Raw genomic sequence first — 22,478 nt, forward strand, 5'->3', positions numbered from 1 at the left:
TGAGAGGATTATGTGATTCAATTGTGAGTAATTCTATACAGAGCTCATTGTGATTTAGAATATTGGAATGCCACCAAAGGAATTGGTCAATTTTGCTCTCCTGGATGTAAAGTGATTCATTTTAGCCACAACACGGGGATTTCACTACCATCAACACAGAAGAACAAGTGGTGGAGTGCATCCCATAGACTCCAAGATGTTTGTTTAATGAACCTTTTTGATCCAGGAAATTAAAATGGTGACACAGGAGAAGTGGCAGAGGATTGGCAGCAGAATAACCAGGAGCCAAGAAAAAGGCAAGAGTGGTAGGCTTCTTGGTTCATGGAGGGAGTATAGCTGGGATCTTGCTGTGGAGTGTGGTTCCTCCAAACCCTTCATTCAGGAGGGCTAGGTTTGCTGACCCACGGAGCTAGAGTTGAATACCTTGGGCTGGCATTTATGCCAGATTAGTGCGCCCTTTGGGCACTTATTGACAGCGTTATATAACCTTGCTTGGGAATGAGATAGGCCTGTCATAGGACATGACTGGGAAGAGTATGTTCTGAGCAAAGAACTGTGCCCTCAGAATTTCTGATCCTGAATAGTAACATGTTAACTTATGTAGTAATAGGCTTGATCTGTGAGTTCTGGTGGTCACTGCAATGGCATATGGGACACGGCTGAGAAGTGAAGAGTGCTGTGGGAGGGAGGGATTATGTTGGAACTGGAAAGGAAGGTTGGAGGACAGAGTTATGTCTAACCTCGGCCTCATGGCTATAATCATTGAGTGGATACTGACAGTGAAGCTGTTGCTCCTGCTTTTACTCCCAGCCCAATGAAGCCACAGGAGGCCAGAAACCACCCCATACCTGATTGAAATAATCCTCACTGTCAACCTGTAAGTTCAGTTTTTATCTAAGCTCTCCTATTTCACTCCATTTCTTCACAGACTCTTCTTTTAGATCTTTAAAAAAAAGGTTTGAATATCAGCCGCTTTCTTTTTCATTGCCCTGTAAATGTTGCCTGTGTTCTGTAGAAAGTGGTGTCTTTCAGAATTTCTCCTGTGCCCTGTTTCTTGAGAAAGTGAAGGTCCAACAATCAATCTTCTTTCTCCTGCAGCCAGCCTCACTCTGGTACTTGTTTCATGAAGGGTCAAAATACAAAAGAGAAAATAAATCTACTGAACAAATAAGTAAACAGTCTGTATGATTAACTCTTAGTCATGGCTTTTTACTACTCTCCTCTTATTTGAAATATAACCTGTATGTGTTAATGTTCTGCCTAGATTTTAACTTTTTGAATACAAAAAAACTATATTTAGGTCCTCATATAAATAATTTCCAAAGGAAAGAAAAGCAATGAAAAGAATAAATTGAAGTATGTGTGCATGCTAATGAAAACACCAAGTCTTTGTAGACTGAAGTACAACCAAGCTACAGAACTGAGGTAAGTGAGCATCAATTGCCAAGAGGAATTCCATATAATTCAAAGGATGAGTATCTTCACACGTTCTGACAGAACCACAATTAAAGAAGAATTCTAGAAATTTTAAAGATACTCAGCACACAGTGGCACTTATTTAAAATGGAGCCTATTATATTGTATGGGATTTGGTGAGACAGTCTAGAGAAGATATTTTTGTTCTTTATATATACCACAGTATTTTCCAACTAGTTTAACCAATTGCGCATGTAACTTGTCTTGAACAATATAACTTTCTGGTATGAATAACCTAATTATTCTAAAAAGGCAAAAGTCTCTTCTAATCATGATCATATTTTCTACCTCTCTATCTCAAAGTAGACAATCTTTTTCACACACAGAGATATTTAAATACTCAAAATATTCTTTATAACTCTGGTTACTTATAACTCTGTTTCTTCAAGTGTTCTTTACAAACTAAAAGACACTCTTACTTAGAAATAACATAGATGCTAACCATAACAAGCCGTAGCTGAGAGCTGCGAAAGCATTCTGGGTAATGGCATGGAAATGAGCACATAAACCATTTCTTTGTACTTGCATACGTATTAAAGCTTTCAGAGTAAATCAGTGGTACTCTGTACCACGAAACCGAGGATACTAATGAAATGACAAAGTGAAATAAAAAGGAAAGAAAGATTGAAATGAAAAAGAAAAGAAAATAGCCATTTGATTTGTGTTCTTTCTTACATCTAGCCAACTTTATTGCCAATGAGGATAAATAAAATTCTTACTATTTATGCTGGTAGAATGAAAAACTTGAGGTGTAGGCTATTGCATAAATTAAGTTTAAACAAATATATAAACAAGTTGTCTATTCTTACTTTTATAGGCTTGGAGGGTATTAATAGAAAAACATTAATTAAAAAACTCAGTCTTCATTCCTGATGTTGCTGTGGCATCTACTCATGCTGCCACTTACGTGTTTCTATTTGCAGAAACATCTAACAAAGCATGATGAAGCCTTCTAGAATAGTAATGATTTTCCTGACTTTACAAAGAGAAATATAAGTCATGGGTCAGTAACTGGACGAGCTCGGAACTGAATCACGATAATGGTGATATTCTCGAATGAGTTGTGGTCTAATATATGAAAAGCAATGTTTTGCTGTTCAACCGACTCTTGCTGCTACTGGCATGAATCTATTTCTGATTTCTATTTACTCCTGGACAGTTTATCTTTCTTTGATGAAAATTTTAGACTTCCCCCTTACATATGATGCTTTACTACAGTTAATTTTTAATAATGTAATTTATGTATTTAAAAAGTATATTCTTCAAAAATAATCTCTCTTTTAAGTAGAGAGATGTGAGGTAACCACTATACAGGTCATATTTAGTAACTATCATCTCAATATCATTTAAGCAACTAAGTCAAAAAGAGAGAATTGTTCACCTCCATTTTATTGGATGTCTTATTATGTTTGGGGCCTGTACTTTGTACTATTGGCTAAAGTGCTCTAGATTGGTAAATTTTCATACATTGGACCCCACAACTAGCTACAGAATAGAACCACTGCCAGGTTCAAGTCTAAGCCCTTCCAGGAACTGACCATGACTGAGATGTTTATTTGTAATAGTGGGATAATAATTCTTCTTGACTCATCATGTTTTGTTAAAAACTGGAGTTAGAAGATCACATATTGATTTAAACACACATATTTCTCTGGCTTAATTAGCATGCCTCATATCTTAAAGGATACACATGTGGACTTGCAGTAGAAATCCTAATGGCAAAATATCCTAATGATAACTATTAAATGTATAAATAATAATTAGCTATTTATTTTAATGTTCAATTAGCTTATTTATTAGTATACTAATTTTAAAACTAAATGTAGCTTAAATTTCATTCCAATTCCTCATTTTATAGTGAATTAGAAAAGCAGTAGCCCCATCAATCTGTGCCAAAAAATTTTTTTGTAAAAATATTTTAATGGATATAAAATTCTACAAATAATAAGTGCTCTTCTACAAATAATAAGTGTTCAGTAAGGCCACTGGATACAAAGTAGACACTACTGAATCAATTGTATATTCATATGTCAACAATGGACGTGTGGATACTCAAATTAAAGGTAGAACACCATTTACAACCATTCAAAAATGAAATTTTGTTTAACAATTCATGTGAACATGGGACATGTTTAAAAGGTCACAATAATGACAAAGGAAACCAAATACCCAAATAAACCAACCGCTTGCCGCACTTACAGACTGGAAAACTCATCCTAACGCCAGTTCTCCCAAAATTGACGTACAAGTTTAGCCAACTCCTATAAAAATGTAACAAAACAAAACAAAGTGATTCTGTGGACCTAAAACAACAACAACATAAAATATAAATTAAAATAATTTTAAATGTATATAAAAATAAAAGCAGCTAGACAGATAAGTTTTTTTTTCTTTTTAAAGCAAGCATGAAGAATATATCTTCCACGTTCAAGACTAGTATGACCATAGTAACCATGACTGTGTGGAATTGGCATAGGAACAAAATTGATCAATGAAACATAAATGTTGTTGGTATCTGAGTCAATTCTACCCCATAGTGACCCTATGCACAACAGAAGGAAACACAGGTACCTGGCTATATGCCATTCCTCAGAATTATTCCTATGTTTGAACCTGTCATTGTAGCATTGTGTCAGTCCATCTTGTTTAGGCCATTGTCCTGCTGCTGTAACAAGCAGGCTGTCCTTCTCTGGGGAGTCCTCTCTCTACTCCTGGTGCTTTGGACAACATGAGCCCAAAGCAAGGTGGCTCCGGACTGCCATATATTTATTTTTTCAATAGCCCCTTTGCTTCCTATGACATGGACTAATCTGATAGGCATGGTTCTGCTTATTGAATGGGTGTTACTGAATGATTTACCCTATCATCGACTCCCATTTTTTTGCATGTACTGTCCAGTCACTTAAGAATTTAATCTGTATAGGTCAGCAATTCATGGACTTCAGTCTGAAGCCACCTTAGGTTTGTATAATCTTTTCTCAACAATGTTTACAATTCTATGCCACTGGCTAAATTAAGGACACAATCAATAGACTTTCATTTTGTTACAAGTAGGATCACATTGTCAGGTGACTCAATGTCACCTAACAATAACAACAACATCAATAGAATTACTATATGCCCCAGGGGGAAGACTTACAATAGTATCTATCAAAAATGGATCATGATGTCTCTACAGTGAACCAGATACATATAAGAATGGATCTGGGGCTCACACTTAATTCCAGCCCCAATCTAAGAGCAATTAGTTCTTATGACACGGCCCTGCCTGATGACTGCTCTCATGCCGCGATCACTGAAGATATGGGGGCCCAAGCAAAGCATGCTGGAAAAAACATATGGTGTCCAGCTATCAGCAAGAAGAGTGCCTGGACTCTTAAAAGTCTGTCTTCAAGCAAGCAGTCCTCTATGCGGCATGAAGTCCACATGGGAGCACATCATCCTGTGTGACCCAAGCCTTACACGTAATAAAGTCAAAATCCAAAGGACGGAAGAGCAGTAGAGCTCAAATTGCGAACCTTGGTTACAGAGGGTCTCGATGATGGTCACAGCTCATTATATATGTGCTCCACGCCCCATGGAGTGAGGCTCTCGTGAATCACCCCTGAACACAGTCCGAGGAGGCGAAGCGCCTTGGTACTAAACAGAGTATTGTTAGATCAATCATAGCAAATTTAGTTAGGTTAAAACACAATACTCTATCATTTGGTTTCTCTTTAGACACATTTTAAAGTTGTTTCATTTTGCTTGTTTTTTCTAAATTTGAGATTTTTCTAAGCTTTATCTAGCCATTTTTGTTGGGAATTTTTGTTTGCTTCCTGCTTGTGTTTTGTATGATTTTCTGTATTTGAAATCCCAGAAAGGTAGACCTACAGAGTCAGTAGGAGTTGCCTAAAGGGATGGTAGGGGAGGCTGAGGAGAAATGAGAAGCTAACCACGAAGATTATGAGGGGAAAAATGTCCTAATATTGATTGTGGTGAGTATTGTACAAATTTTAATATGATTGAATGATTAAAATGCATGCTCTGTGAAGCATATGCCAATGAAACGTTTTTTTTTAAAAGCCCCTTTACAGTGGCAAGAGAAGATAGGAGCTTGGAAAATGGAGAGTAGTTAGAGATAGAAGCAGAAAGTAGGGAAAACGGGGTGCAGCTGGCAGAGAAAATTAAACTGAATTGAAGACCTAAGAAAGGGACTCCTCAGCGAAAGCTGTGATAGGATTGGAAATGAGAAAGAACATGAATCTCTCAGTTTATTTACAAACACACCTACTTCTACCCATGAGTTCTAAAATGACTTTCCTGTGTTCGATTGGAATGTAAAAGCGATGGGTTTCAAAGACACGGCAGGCTGTTGATGAGAGTTTTCATTGAAACTGGCAGGCAGGTTGGAAGCCAGCTGTTGGTTGTAGGTAGAGCATTTTAAAGTGGTTTAAAAATCTAAGGGATAATTCTAAGTTTCTGTGCTTCAGACTATGAGAATTCCCCAAGTATTTTATCCAAGAAAATTATACATCTTTCAGATATAGAATTACCAGCTGTCATGCAGGTTTTCTTTGTGATGTGTTTTCAGTGAACTAAAGAGACCAGCGTGTATTCTGGAATTGGTTATTGTACCCATTATTCGATATGTAAAAGATGAGAAGGGGCAGATCAGTTTAGTAGATGGTTCACTTAGGGAGCTGGCTGAAAACCACCTTTTACCATGGTTTCTATAAAACATCTTTATTGTAAACCAAAATAATAGGACATTATAGTCCTAGATTTTGGGAAAGCTGTCCCTTGCACCAGCTGTACAGCTTCCGGAGAACCCTTAGAAGCTTTTCAGCTCCACACCTTGGCAACATTGCCCTTGGGCGTCCTCCCTTCCAAGGACGGCTATTGGAGCACTTGCATTCCTTTATACCAGGGGCTCTGACTGTGGAAATCCCGCTTCCAAATGGCAGCACCTTGTATGTTAGATGCTCGTTGGCATTCATGGTGTTCTGCTCTGAACTTAGACGGCTGACGTTTAAATCCTCATTTCACTACTTGAGCTGTCTGACTGTCCAAATGACTGTATCTCTCTGGGCCTCACTTCAGCATCGCTGCTACCATGCATGTGGAACTACCGTCGTGTTCAGATGAGCTACAGACAACATTTATAAAGCACCCATACAGAAGAGATTCCACAAACCATAAACGTTTTCACTTATATGTTCATTTTCATTAGTAGAAGATAAACACTTTTAGTGCCTTAGAACCCACTGAAGCCTACTGCCCTCCAGTTAAACAAGTCTCATCGTGAGCCTGTTGAACATCTTACACAGAATATACACCGCTCTCATCGTTATGAAGCAGGCTGCCACAGCTTTCTCTCAGAGAGTGACTGACAAGTTCAAATCCTTCATCTTTAGGCCAGCACCTGAGCATCTGAACCACTATGCCATCCGGGATCCACACCATCTTTTAAGGATCCCGGTTGACATAGTGGTTCAATGGGATACCCAATAAATGGTGTCAGAGTGTGTCAAAATGTAAAGATGTACTGTTTACATACTAGTTTAGTGATTTCAAAGAAAAATACAACTTTGATGATACTTTGACAAGACTCCTAAAATCCCTAAAGAAAAAAGGAGAGGATTTTTTGTGAGTGAATGCTGTTGTTGTTTTGATTTCTTTTGTCTTCAAGTCTGTGGAATGGTCGATGTTGTTAACTGACATCCATCGGGTCCTGTTCTCCGTGGCCCTGTGTACTAATGAGCACGCGCTCCCCAGGCCTGCGCCATCCTCACCGCTGTGAATGTCTGAGCCCAACACTGGAGCCACAGAGTCTTCCTCTTTTCTGCTGCCCTTTGACTTTACCAGGCATAATGACCTTCTTCAGGAATAATTAATAATTCTAAATAATTGGAATGTCATCATTTCCTTTATTGTATATGTAAAATTTGAATATCGGATTATTTCATGCTTCCTTGTTTATATGATAGTGTTAACCAACCAAATTCCTAAACAAGGCTAAGTTGCTTTGGATTTCTATTTCAAAGCATTTTGTCTGCTACGAGGGAACTTGCTGAGAAGATGTCCACAGCATGCTGCAATAGGAAAACAGAGTTTCTAGTGTCAGGCATGACAGAATGCAGTTCAGACTGGGGCGCCCTGTGGGTAATTTCAGTTTCATTTGCTAGTGAAGCAGAAAAATCAACATGTTGTCTGTCAGAGTACAATGAGATATACTCCTTGGCAGTTTGAATTTTAGCCAATGGCGAGTGGGAAACATCTGAAGCGGGCTGTCAAAGCGTAACTTCGCATAGGTGAGTCCAATGTAAAAGAGTCAGGTAGTCTGCAATTCAATATCATCAGAAATAGGAAAGGTCCTTTCACTGGCACCAAATGCCCTAGGGAAGCATAGCTTCTCTGAAATCGTAAGCTCTGATGGCCAAATGTCAAACCTGAAGATAAAATAAATCTTAACGCCTGCCCTTTGAACATTTCTACCTCACTTGGACTTTATAAATATAAAGACAGAAAAAGAAAACAGATGAAAGAATGTGTGTCTTACAGATGATAGATTCTAATTAAATATGGAATAAATTTCAGTAAACAAATTTATGATGTTAAGCAAAAATATTTACCACCACTACAAATCCCACTTCCCATAGTTAATGGCAATTATGTATATTTTAATTCATAAAATGATATATGATATATACCATAACATCCAATAATATATGCATTATATTTTCATTACATATGTATACACACACATGCATAGACATGCAGAAATCTATACATGCTTAGGTAAAAATATGAATCTATAGAGTGCTATGAAAACTGCTTTTTTTATTGCTACAAAGTCATAGAAACCTTTAATATAAAATTTCCAAATGTTGTTTCTCAACATAGCCTCCACCCAGGTCTATCCAATCCTGATGGTGGCGTTTCTAACCCTGTAACTGCCTCCCACTCCCCAGCTTGTGTCTTCCATTGATGGCACACCCAGACTGCCATTGGGCATCTGGGAGGGACTCACTTTATGTTCCTTTGAGATGGTCTTTGTATTGTGGGAACAAAAGAAATCTGAAGGTCAGGATCAGGTCTGTACGGTGGATGGGTAAGGCCTTCCAGAAACGACATTTTTATAGAATAGCTCTTGCCGCCCTCCAAGAATGAGCCTTTGCTTGACGTGATCAAAAACTCCTCAGTGCAAATGTCCTGGCCCTTTTCTCTCTGAATAAGTTTCCTTTTTCATTCTTTTTAAAATTCTTCCTAATAAGACCCCATGATTATCCTGTGACCTTTGAGAACATTGAACAAGATTATCTCTATGGAATCCAAAAAACTGTTTCCATAACCCTCAGAGCTAACGTCTCCTTTGAGTTTACTTGGCCCAGAAGGCAAGGTTTTGATTGGTCCTTGCTCTCGGGATCATATTGGTAAGTTCAAGACTTGACACTGGTCATGATTCGTTCCAAATAAATTCAACTTCATTTCATTGTAATCTTACTTAAAAGTCTTATGGGAAGATCCTGTTTCTAAGGAAGCTGATTTTCATGTGACTCTTTTAATATAGGCACCCTAACAGGACTAAGAACACTTGTCTTCCATATCTTTGCCCTTTTTTAAACATGTAAATATTGCAACAGTTTTATTGACCTTTAATTCACGTACCATACAATTTGATGCTTTAACTATATTAAAAAGGATTGTGAGATCATCACCGTGTCATTTCATAGTAACATTTTTCTGGGTGTATAAATGCATGAAAGATTAGCTGATTTATAAAAAAATTCTAATAAGCTCATATTACTTTAAATAAATATTGTGATTACTCTTTACCAGTTACAAAAACAATTTTTGTTGTTTCAATCTATTGTTGAATCACGGACACAGCAGTAGAAAAACAACGGCAACTTCCATATTTGGCTTCTTTCTGACCACAGTAAAAATTCTTTCAGAGTCTTAAAATTAATCCTGTGACTTATAAATGATTTCTAGTAGCTACCTTATAGACAAATTATATTATTTCTTAATTTACTGAGCTTTTTTTTCAGTAATCACTACTGAAATTTATTAAAGACACAATTGAGTATAGTTAAGTTCATGGGTTTAAATTAGGTTTGCATTTTGACTATTTACTCATTGTGTTACAGGATATTGTGCGCTTGATGTTATAGTGCACTTGAAGTTCCTTATCAATAAATGGGGAAAGCAATGTGCATCCACGTGGAGGTGAATTTAGTTGAACTGATAGTTATAAAATTAGAGCAACCCCCGTTTCATAATAACTGCTCGATAAATGTTGATTATTTGTAATGTGTTTCTTCATCTAACAATAAAAGTACAAGTTTTCCGTTTGGTAGTTTCTGTCTGTGATCTGTTAATATAGTGCATCACATACAGATATCTTAAAGTTCAAATTGTGCATGGATTCTTGGGTTTAAGTGTGTCAGCAACTACTAAACATTATATAATTGGAATTGATTTGATAATTTAAAAAAATTGTGCCATCATAAGAAATTGATGAGAATGAGAAAATGTATAATTTTTTTGTTTTCCATATACTAATTTCACTTTTACATATTAGTGTAATGCTTCTTTATTGGAGAAAATAAAAAAGACATGGTTTCTGCTTTGAAATTTATGAAAATTGAAACCTCTCAATTTTAACTAAAGGAAAATGTGTCCCTAATTAATTGACTTGTATTTACCTAAACCAGGCTTTATCAGCAGCCTGGCAGAGCTGTGGTTTAAGCACTAGGTTGCTAAGGGCAAAGTCAGCAGCTGCACCCCCCCAGCTGCTCCCTGGAAGGAAGAGGAGCCCTTCGGCTCTGTAAAGATCGAGTCTCAGACCCGACTGAGGGTAACTAAGCATTGGAATCCATGCCATGATGGTCAGTTTGATTTTGGGTTTGGAAACATGAAGCATGAATATGATGTATCACAGGCAACGTAATAAAGTGGTTACAAAGTTAGGGGGGAAATTAATTTTTACCCTTGATATGACTGAGCAGATACCACCATTATATTCATGGTTTCCAAATTAAATTGCTATTTTTCTAATATTTGGGGGGCAGAATACTAGAAGTTAAGCTCATTGTGTCCTGGGCAGGAAAAGTTATGATCATCCTTCGTGATTACATTTCAAAAGAGATGGTTCTGGACTCTTGAGAAAGCTACCTTGATTTGCAAACTTTTCAAAGAGATTGAAAGTTTACAATTGCAGCTTCTCCAATAAATTGAATTCTCCAGGAACGAGGAAGGAGGAGGAATCTCTTTCCTTAGTTTCAGCAAGTAGAATTAAAACCTCTGCTCCTGTGCAGATTTCTAGTCTTCTCTGCCTAATGGGGTTCAGAATGGATTCCATGTCAATGGAGGTTTTCTTTCTTTTTCTTTTTTCCTTCAATTTGCACTTGTCCTTACAACCTCACACACATTTTGGATAGATTTCAATCAGAACGTCAACCAATCAGCTATTTTCTCTTATAAAATGTGCCTGAAAACGTCCTTGACATGTATTAAGTCGTCTTACGATGACCTTGTCGTTAGTGTGTTGGGGAGATTCCAACTCACACTCAGTCACACGATGAACAAAACAATAAAACACGCTCCGTGCTGCACCACCGTCCCCACAGCCCTGATGATGCCGAACTCGCTGCAGCTGAGCCATCGCTGATGCACAGCCACCCCCGCCCGCCCCGCCCGCAGGTGGGATTGAAGACTTGACTGTTGATAGGAGTAGAAATCTTCGTGTTTTCCTGCGGACCTGGAGCTGGTTTTCATCTGCACAACATGCTGATCACAGCGCAGTGTGTAAGCCCAACACCACCCAGATGGCTTGAATACAGATCTAAGAATTAATCCAGAGAAATAAAGGCTCAGGGAGAAAACTCTTCAAAGCAGCCATGCTCACCAAAGATTGGGGCGCAGAATGCAAACAGGAAAGGGGTCCCCAGGGAGTGGAGAAACCTCAGGAACGTGTACTAAGAGGGACCACTTGCCCTTAACAGTTACAGAGATGCACACTCCTGCGCACGCACCACCACACCCACATCGAGGGGCGCTAAAGAAAGGAGATGAACTTGTGTTTGAGGGCTGTTTCAGAAAGGACAAGTTTGGGCCGGCCATCCTGACTGGCTGTAGGACCTGCATTAGAGAACACAAGCCAATGTCACAGAACAAAACCTTGCCCCTCGGACCAGAAGCCCGGGCAATGGCATTCATCTAGGAGAATACGCACCCTGCTAACATAACGTGTTGCAGGACAAATCTCACTTTTGCATCAAATTTTAGTCAATAAGGCTCCTAGCAGAGGACTATAATGAAGACATACCTTCAGTGCCTTCACTCCAGGGTGACAAAGCATAACGTTGCGTGTGCTCTTCTGCTCTCCGCCAGCAACACTAAGGACTCTTCCTTTCCAGTACATCTTCCTCACGTGCAAATTCTGACTCTAATGATGCTTAGCCACTGGCTGGCAAGAGGCCTCCTTTATCTTGGTAGTTGGTAAGCAGCGCCACCTCGCGACCGAATACCTTCTATTGCTTGTAAGACCTGACAAGATCATTTGTTTGCCTTTAGAGGGTTGATACCAAGGGCTCAAGTACAAAGGAAATGTTTTGAAAATGATGATGGCAACATATGTACAAATGTGCTTGAGATAACTAATGTATGGATGTTATAATAGCTGTAAGAGACCCCAATAAAATGATTTATAAAATAATAATAATAATATATCCTTTCACTTCACTGAGTATTTTCCCATTATATTTTGCTTGTTCTTATATAACCCTTATGTAACCTATAATTATCTTAGGCGAAGCCCCACATTTGTATTTAACTCAAACGAGTTAACTAATCACATCAAAGTCATTTATGTAAATACAATGTCATCTTTTATTACTCTTTTTTACTGTATTGCCCAGCTATTTTCTTAGTGAAAATTTTTTTCAAGGAGTTTTTGAATATTAAAATAATTATTATATGCATTCTTTATCTTATAACCAAACATAAGCATTTTCTATTAAATATATACCTTTGTTTTTATTTTTTCTGAGATTAATTCTACCACATTAAACCCATCATTGTATGTCCAACATAATTTTAAAATGTACTTACTAGTTGACCTACTTTAAGTAGTGTACACATATGAAAACAAATTCTTCCTACTGGTTTTAACTTCATAATACATTCTATAGTTTTCATTGTTGAGGTAAGTTATTGTGCTTGCATTCATTTGTCAAATAAATGTTTATCAGGTTTCAATTTGACATCTTTCTTCAATCCAAGTATTCATTAAGCCTTTATACTGGTTTCGGTCACTTCTGCTGGGGGTCCACCTCCATCACTAAATTTCCCACTAGTCTCCATTCTGAATCCGAGTGAAAGTGGAATACTATGTGAGTGGGTTTCAGAAAGTTCCTAGGAAAATAAAATGAAAAGATAATGGAATTACTCTGTGAGCTTTTGAAGACCCTTACATTTCTACATTTACATGTTACTTTACTGACTTCAAATACATTACCAGCTTCTCCCCATATGATTCCATGTTTGATCACTCTAACGTATAAACTAAGTAGTTATTGTTATTCTTTGTGCTGAAAGAGAATGTTCAGAATCCATTACATTACTTTGTTCTTAGAAATGGTCTCGATTTTATCAACAAATAAGTACTAATTACATAAGAAGTTGTAAATAGGAAAAAGAGTTGCCATTCGACTTTACTATAATTAATGTGTTGGCATTCATTAATTAAGGCAGAAGCATGTTCAAGTTTGCCATTTTTAGGATACCATGAAGGAGATCTAGTCATGTTCAAACCTATGCCACACGTGATGTCGTTTAGTTGCCTTTGCTTGTTTGTTTGTTTGTTTGTTTGTTTTCCTCGGCCGCATAGAGAACAGATGGGAGACGTCATCCTTGGGTGCATGGTAGTTTATGGGGATTTTATTTCCCATTAATTCATTGTTGTTCCCATCCCACTTTTCAACATTTCCCTGAACAGATTAATTAGAATACTATAAATGGTATGACAGTCATTGTTTCTAGCAAAAAAAAAAATGCTTAACTCTAAGAAAAGCCTTGGAAACCAAGGATAGGAGTAAATATTATAAAAACAAAAAAGAGTGTTCTTTTTTTTCCTCATGGAAAGACATTTCAGTAAGCCATTTATTTGCTTTATTCTCCTGGCAGCCTTTTCTCTTTACGTTCATGTGGGCACCGTGCTGTGGGAGCCATTCAGAGGCACATGCAAGAGCAGACTTTGCATGATGTCAAATGCTTCCTCCTCCGTTTCTGTCTCCCTGTCTTCCTCTCCCTCGTTTGATCTTCAGTTATCCTGTGTCGGTCTAAATTAATACGAGAGATTATATTTTATCCCAGGGGTAGCCTGGAGGAGGATGAATTGAAAGCCAAGCAAGAGCACCCATCCCGCATCAGCTTTATTTGTCACTAAGATTGTCAGCCTTTAATCTCATGCAGAGTTGGTGCTTCTACCCTATTATTTCAGTTTGCAATGATATATTACTTAAAACCATTTCTTTGATAATTTGATGTTTTAAGATCCTGAATTTAAGTATACACACACAAAAACGCACACATATGTATGTTTGGTATATGTAGATACATACAGAATTGAATGTAGACCACTCCTTTTCAATAGAATTTTCTGCATTTATGAACATGTATGACAGATCATTGCACACTTAAAATATAACTAATGGGAATGACAAACTGGTAGTTAATTTTTATTTAATTTTAATTATTCTAAATTTAAATAACTATGTGGCTAGTGGCTGCCATATTTAACAACATAAATCTGGAAGGCTTTATATATAATACACAAAACAATTACTAGTGATAAACATTAACTTCCATTTTCACAATTAAATAAATCATTGTCTCAGATTTTTCTTATAGGTGTTAGAAGTATTGTGTTAGTCACCTAATCTGGTGTCAATTTAAGGATTAAGTAGAGGTGGAGTCTAGGTTGTCAATCTGGAGATAGCCAATGAGGCTTCTGTGGGCATGGCCTTCTCCTGAGAATTATGGTAAATCTGGTACTTCCTCCTTGGAGGTGGAAGACACCTCTCTCTCTCTCTCTGCTACTTCCGGGGAGATATTGCAGAAGGCAAGCCACAGGGACGCAACCAGACCTCGGAAGTCAGAGAAGCCACAAGGAGACTCCTGCCAGCACCGAGATTCTTACAGCGCCACTAGACCCAAAGACTTTCTACCCACTGGCTTGTGATCATTCTGCATTTGGCTTCATTGCATGTGTTTCATGAGTCTGAAGAGGGCTTAATAGATTGGTATCGGGCATAGGGGCCAATATCGGACTTATGGACTTGATCTTGATGGGGCTGGAATGTTTTCTCAATGTTCAATTGCTCTTGTATATAAATATCTTTCTTAAACACATTGGTGTCAACGGATTTGTTTCTCTAGTCTACCCAGACTAACACAAGTATCATCTACAATAGAGAACTGTTAACATGTACTTAAATTTATAATTGAGCCTGTACTACTGGCTATATTTTCTCTGATCGAACCCTTTACCACTAAGAGTAAAATAAAAAAGAAAAGTTATTTTTTTTCAACAAGTTATTATTTTTTTAGTAAAATATGCTTTGAACAAATTACTTGTTCAAAGTTTAATTATACTGTTTATCATGTGTTTGAAAATAATAGCAAAATGCTGGCTTATATACATTCTTGTAAATTAAGCAATAGTTATGAATTTAGTATTATATTAAGCCAATGTATTTCATTTGCATGTTCTAATTAATTACTATTTAATACCATCAACATTTGGGAATGGAGGTATTATTAGCTAAAAGAAATTTGCTTGTAATCTGAAACTAAATAAGCAAATTTAATGAAGGTCGCAAATTTTCCTTCAAGTTATTAAGGTTAATTACAAAACTAATTAGGCCAATTTATAACTTTGATACAAATTATATGCCTTTACTTAGGGTTGACATAAAATCTGATGAAATTTTAAATAGCAAAAATTTTGCAAATAAAATAATTTTTATATATTAATAAAAATAAAAGCTTAAAATATAATTTACTTCATCTCTGATATAAAATATTCTCCTTATATATATATAATGATGTACATTTATTACTTTTTAATTTCCATGTCCTTTTCATAATATGAAGCTTTTTTGTGAAACATATTTTGCAAATAAGAATAGACCCAAACTTGAATGCAAAATGGTTTCCCCATTCACATTGAATGGCGAGATTCTTTTCAGATAAATACATAGATCTGTGTAAATAAGTAACATGGAAATGCTCTTGATTATTATTTATTTTTAAACGCAAGCGTCATCCACATGAGGGCATTCATATTTCAATGAGAAAAGGTTCATCTCTACCCCATGTATTTTCTTCTGTGAAAGAGAACAAAGAGTGACTTTTCCTCATTCAGCCTCCATCTGAAAAAAAAGGAATTACTAGATGTGGGAATATACAGAGACTTTTCCCCAGCTTTGTCTCCCCCAAAGACATGCCAGCATATGGTGGGAGGTCAGATGCTTAGAGACATCCTCCCTGACGGTAGCCAATTTCCTAACAGGTAGGGTCACTACCTCCTGTTAAGGGCAATGGGCTACTTCTCTCCGAAGGCTTTGACCATTAGCTTGGTTCCTGTAAGTGAGGTTTACATCCTAGTGATAATGGTTCCTATGGAGATCCAGAGAACAGATCAAACCTGCTCAGTGACATCCAAAGTTAGGCTGCCATCCTGAATCTAGGATTCGCCCATCTTGTCACATGTGTACCCCCAATCCCTCCTCTTCCTATTGCGTGTATGTCCCTAGATTGTGCCCCCTCTCATTGCTGTATAACCTATAGTGCAACCCCTTCCTGTGATGTGTGTCTTTACCTGTAATTGGTGGGTTTGCATGCCCCCAAAGGTGTATAGGCCTGGGTTATCAATAAAGAGCTCTCTCTCAGCTCCTCCCTTGACCTCTCATCAGCTCCCCTTCTCCTTCCCCATCCTCACTCCCCTGTTCCCATTCCCCTTGTCCATTCCCTTCCCCCTCTCTCCACTTGGACCAAGCAGGGCTGAGGTGAGCATTGCTACCATGAAATGTGTCTGACTCCATTATTTCTCTCTCCTATCTCTCATACTCTCTAGAACTTTAATATTTATATATTTCAACCATAAAATTTCACCTATCGAATCATGATTAGTGGTGAGGGGCTGGCACCCCTTCCAACCACAACTATGTGTATGTAAATATGGGTAGAACTAGCAAGTGATCTACTGGTCTATTCCTTTGTAGCTCCCTGAATGCGAGGGCCTTCCTCCTTCACTCTTTAGGATCTTGTCTGGATCCAGTGTTTCCAGACAGGTGTGTTTATTGACGTCATTCAGTGTTTTATTAGTTCCCTGTTGATGCTGTCACACATTAACAGCAAATTAGAGGCTTGAACAAATGACAAAATTTTTCCCTTCTGTAGGTAAAAAGTCTGGGTTAACTAGACTAATTTCTCGGTTTGGGTGTCTCAAGGTCGAAATCCAGGTGTTAACCATTTACATGGGAGCTCTCTGGAAATAATCCAACTTGTAAGTCTTTAAGATTGCTTTCAAAAGATGGTTGCTAGCAATTGTAGGAGTATGGCCCCCGTTTCGCTGCTGACAGTCAGGTGAGAGCAGTTTTTTCTCCTACAGGATGTATTCCTTAGACTGTAATCTGGCTGCTAACCAGAAAGTCAGAATAGAAGTGGTTAAAAAAGCAGAGAAGTAACAAATTCTGTGAGCAGAGTGGGGTTCATAAGTACTCTGTGCCCAAATGCTCTTTATAAAGGAAGTATGATTTTTAAAACAATACTGATGAGTAAGAGGAGACACCAATCTGATTATTATTAATATAGACACATTTTTTAGAAGATGAAATACATTTTTAGAAGATATGATTTGTATCAATAGGGAAACCATAAACTTTATTATCACAACTGGAACACATTTGAGAGTAAATAAGCAGTATTAATGATCATACTAGCACAACAATAAAGACTTGTACTGAGAGAATCAGGATTTATAGTCAACCAAGACATGGAGTATAAAAACAATTGAAGATATGTAAAATGAACGAAAATGATGATGAATAAAGGAACTAGAGTAGTGTTAAAGACAAGAAGCTAAATTGTTTGTCCATGTTTAAGGCAGGATCAAGATAAGAGTGATAAATATATATCATTTTATCAGCAGAATTGAAATCTCTAGACCAGAGAATAAAAGCAAAAGTGTAATTATTAAATTTGGATCACTCATATACAGAGAACTGAATAGCCTTTCCAAATACAGACCAACAAAGCAAACAATGCACATGATTGTAAGTTATGTCAGGAACATGAAGAAATGATCATGAAGATTAGACTTTAGAATTGCTAGCATTCTTGTGGAAGAAACAGGAACAATTTGGATAAATATCATAAAAGTTCTTTCTTATTTTCAGATAGAAAAAATAAACAACAAACAAACAAAAACTCAAATAAGCAAAGGGAAAATACATTTCAGCATGCAAGAAAAAAAAATTAAAAAGAGATTCTAAGCTAACCAAACGTGTCTTCTCTCATATAATTATTAGGTGAATGAAAATATATATCTATATATATTTTTTCAGCTGAAATTTTAAAGCAAAAACTAAATCATGCTAAAAATAAAATCAAAATTAACTAAGAAGTAAAAATATTAAGCTGAAATCCAAATTTGCAACACTAGCAATGATGTAAGAATAAAAAAAAGAGAATGAAAAATAAATTTCAAGATGGGAAACCTTGTTCCTAGCATCAATAAATACATATTTGACTATTTAAAGTCCAAAAACATATATATTTGTATTGTTCTCTAAATTCTGTGACTTCAAAATGAATGCTGGTCTATTGAAGAAAATCAAAGCTTATGACCATGGAAATTGTCTGTTATATGCAAAACATTGAATTGTGGTAATAGAAGTAAAAAAGGAATATTATTTTCAGAGTTTTATAGTTTAATGAGAGCAAGCTGTTATTGTTGTTAAATTCCATCCAGTCAGTTACAAATCACAGCCAGTCTATGCACAACCGAATGGGACAGTGCCGGATCCTCCACCAGCCACATATTGTTGTGGTAAGTGAGCCCATTGTTGCTCCCACTATGTCAATCCATCTCATGGGGGGTGTTCTTCCTCTACGTTGACTCCCCACTTCACCAAGCACAAGGACGGATCTTTCTTGATAACTTAGCCAAAGTAATGGAGATGAAGTGTTACCGTCCTCTATTATAAGGAGCCTTCTGGACATACCAGAGGGATTCCGCAGAATCCAGCCCAGGAGAGTTGCTTAGAGGGAAATTCAACACTGCTGGAACACAGGAAGAGCATCATAAAGATAAGTAGGCACAGACACATGGGGATTTGAGGGGGCTTTTGGCTTACTTCAGTGGAAACTGGCTGGGGCTTGACCTTGGCTCCGCTACTGTCTCTGCCAGAGCCGGGACCATTTGGAGCCTATAGGGGCCCTGGGTTCAACACAGCCACAGTTTGCCCCCAACCCCCTGCCTCAGGGGAGGGACAGGACCCTTGCAGCTCCACTGTCAGGGATCAGGGTTCAGCTACATCACTGCATCTGTTTACATCTCTGCTCTCTTGCCCCATAGCCCTGGAAAGCTGTGCAGGGGCTATTTCACAGTACAGCCACAGCTTGCCACTGCTGTGTCTGGTTGGAGACTAAACCCAAACCCTTGCAGCTCCATGGGCAGAGATCAGGGTTCACCTACATTGTTGATTTTGTTTACATCTCTGCTCTCTGTCCAACCATGGTCTTTGAGGGCTGTTCAGCTGCTTACTCTCGGCTCAGCTGTGGCTTGCTGACACTGTCTTGGGACTGGAGCTAAACCCTTGCAATTTAGGGGTGTGGAGTGGAACTCAGCTACACAGTTGCTTTTGTTTCCCTCTCTTCCCTAAATTCCAGGACAGACTAACTGGTCTTACTTTTAAATTTTTTTCTTCTTCTTTATCTCTTTCCTGTTCTCTCACACCAAACTGATGTCTTCTAGACCACTCCCTTTAGCATAGGGCATTTACACCTGTACCACACCCAGCTAGGTGAGCTCCACCCAAGCCTGAGGTTAGGGAAAGCCCCGCTTTCCCTCCAGGGGATACTCTGCCCGTGTACCTAGGGCATAGGGCAGCTCAGCCAACACTCCTCAACATATCAAGCTGTTGCAGGAACCTCTGCCCAACCTCCACAACATGAATGCAGGCAACCCACCAGCCTTCTGGGGCACTCCCCTGAGATCGAAGTCACAGGAGGGTAAAGTGGTAGGTTAATCCCATAGTAAAATTAGCTGTAGGCAGCTCGAAGAAGCATTCCTATAAGTTTCCCAGAGAGAGCCAGTGCTCTTCGACTCCCTGGAAAATGGCACCTGGCTCCTCTAAAACAACGCAACACAAACAGCCATCAGCCCCAACATCTCAATGAAAAAACAGGAGAAACAAAAGACAATGGCAGAAGATGTCCTGAATTTAACAACATACGTAGAAGAAGCAGACATTGAGCTTCCACAGAAAGAAATATTCAGAATACTGCTTGGAGTCATACAGCATATGAGGGAAACAATACAGAAAAACAATGAAATGATAGAGGAGATGAAGGCCATGCACTAAAGGGAAATACAGGAGCTTAGGGGGAGATAATAAAAACCAATAGCAGAAACATGGACCTTGAGAATCAACTGGAGGAATCAGAGGACCACATCAGTGACTTGGAGGACAGCCAAGCAGACTTTAACAAATGTGAACAAAAATAAAATAAGATCACCAGAGAGGCTGAAGAAACCCTAAGAACTAGCTATGTCTGATGCTATGAAGTGGAACAACATTAGAATTATTGGCTAATGGGAGGAAGACACAACAAAGAAGTCATCTGAAACAATAGTGAGAGAATTCTTGGAGGAACACTTCCTCAGCTTAATGAATGAAAACCAGGAAACCATTCAGGAGGCTGAAAGAACACCAACTAGATTGATTCCCAAGAAGAAGTCACCAAGGTGCATAATAGTTAAATTATCCAACTTGGAGGAAAAGGAGAAAATCATGAGAGCAGCTAGGGAAAAACAAGCAATCACATATAAAGGTTCCCAAATAAGAATAGCTCAGACCTATCAGCAGGAACTATGAAGAAGAGGAGAGAGTGGAGTAACATATTCCAAAAATTGAAGGAAAGCAATGCAAACCCACGAATACTCTACCCAGCCAAATTATTGATCACAATAGATGGAGAAGTAACAGTCTTCCCAGGCAAGGAAAAACTCAAAGAATATGTTAGAAGAAACCCAGCCCTACAAAAGATCCTTGCTGATCCACTATGGGCAGAAGAACAACATTCACCAAGCATAAATAAGAGACTACCAACAAAAAAGAAAACAGACCCCAAAATAGCATTGACTTAAGGATGGAAAGAAGTCAAGAATGATACACATGCACACATGCACAACACAGTAATGAGACAGGAAAGTAGGAAAACTCCCAACACCAAAGGTATAAGGTGACATCACAGAGTCCGTAGATGGAGATAATAACCCTGATTATCAATGGCCTGAACTCAGGCATTAAAAGACTGAGGCTAGCAGACTGGCTTAGAAAACGCAACCCATCAATCTGCTGCCTACAAGAGACACATCTCAAGGCTACAAACAAAAATAGGCTGAGAATCAAAGGCTGTGGAAAGTCCTACTAAGCAAACAGCAATAGAAAAAAAGGAGGGGTTGCAATCCTAATCGTGGATAAAATTGACTTCAAAGTGCTAACCATAAAAAGAGATAAGGAGGGACACTATATTATGCTCAATAGAATGGTGGACAAAGAACCCCTAAGGATTGTAAACATATATTCCCCAAATGAGAGACCCGCTGAATATGTCAACCAAACACTCCAAAAGATCAAAAAAGAAATCACAGCATCAACAATTATAGTGGGTAACTTCAACACACCACTCTCTGAGAAAGATAGATCACAGGGAAAGAAACTCAACAAGGAGACTAGAGATCTAAACACCACAATTAGACAATTTGACCTGATAGATATTTTTACAGCTTTTCATAAAAAAAAAAATTCAGATTCTTTTCAAGTCCACATGGCACATATTTGAAGATAGACCACATGCTGGGGCATAAGGCAAATCCACATACATTTAAGCACATTGAACTAATACAGACCTCTCTCTGACCACTGTGCCATAAAGCTGGAAATCAATAAAAGGGAGACAAAGAAAACAAGAGCAAACAATTGGAGGATGAATAACTCTCTGCTGCAAAAGAAGTACGTACTGGCACAGATCAGAGATGAAATTAGGAAATTTCTAGAACCCAACAAGAATGAGCACACGACGTACCAAAACATATGTGACACAGCAAAAGCAGTCATCAGAGGAAGTTTCATAGCAATACATCCACATCTGAGAAAGGAAGAGAGACTCATGATCGATATGCTGGCACAAAATTTACAACAACTAGATCAGAGTCAGCAGGACAATCCTACTAATAGCAAAAGAAAATAAATTATAAAAATCAGGGCTGAGATTCAGGAGAGGGAAAATAAGAAAATTATTGAAAAATTAATACTGCTAAAAGTTGGTTCTCTGAAAGGATAAACAGAATCAATAGACCGCTGGCAAACCTAACCAAAGAAAGAAGCCAACAAATTTCAATAGCAAGAATAAGAGATGAACGAGGGGACCTTGCAACAGATCCTAATGAAATCAAAAGTATAGTTACACAGTACTATGAAGGATTGTAGTCCAGTGAATTCAACAATTTGGAAGACATGGACAAATTCCTGGAAAAACAATCCCTCCCTAGACTATTCTTGGTCGACGTCAAGAATCTCTACAGGCCTATAGCAAGAGAAGAAATAGAAAAGGTTATCAAGGGATCACTAACAAAAAAATCCCCTGGACCAGATGGCTTCATGAGGAATTCTAGCAAGCATTTAGGGAAGAACTAACACCAATCCTACACAAACTCCTTCAGA

This window comes from Tenrec ecaudatus, chromosome 13, assembly GCF_050624435.1.
Source record: "Tenrec ecaudatus isolate mTenEca1 chromosome 13, mTenEca1.hap1, whole genome shotgun sequence".
Lineage (NCBI taxonomy): Eukaryota > Metazoa > Chordata > Mammalia > Afrosoricida > Tenrecidae > Tenrec > Tenrec ecaudatus.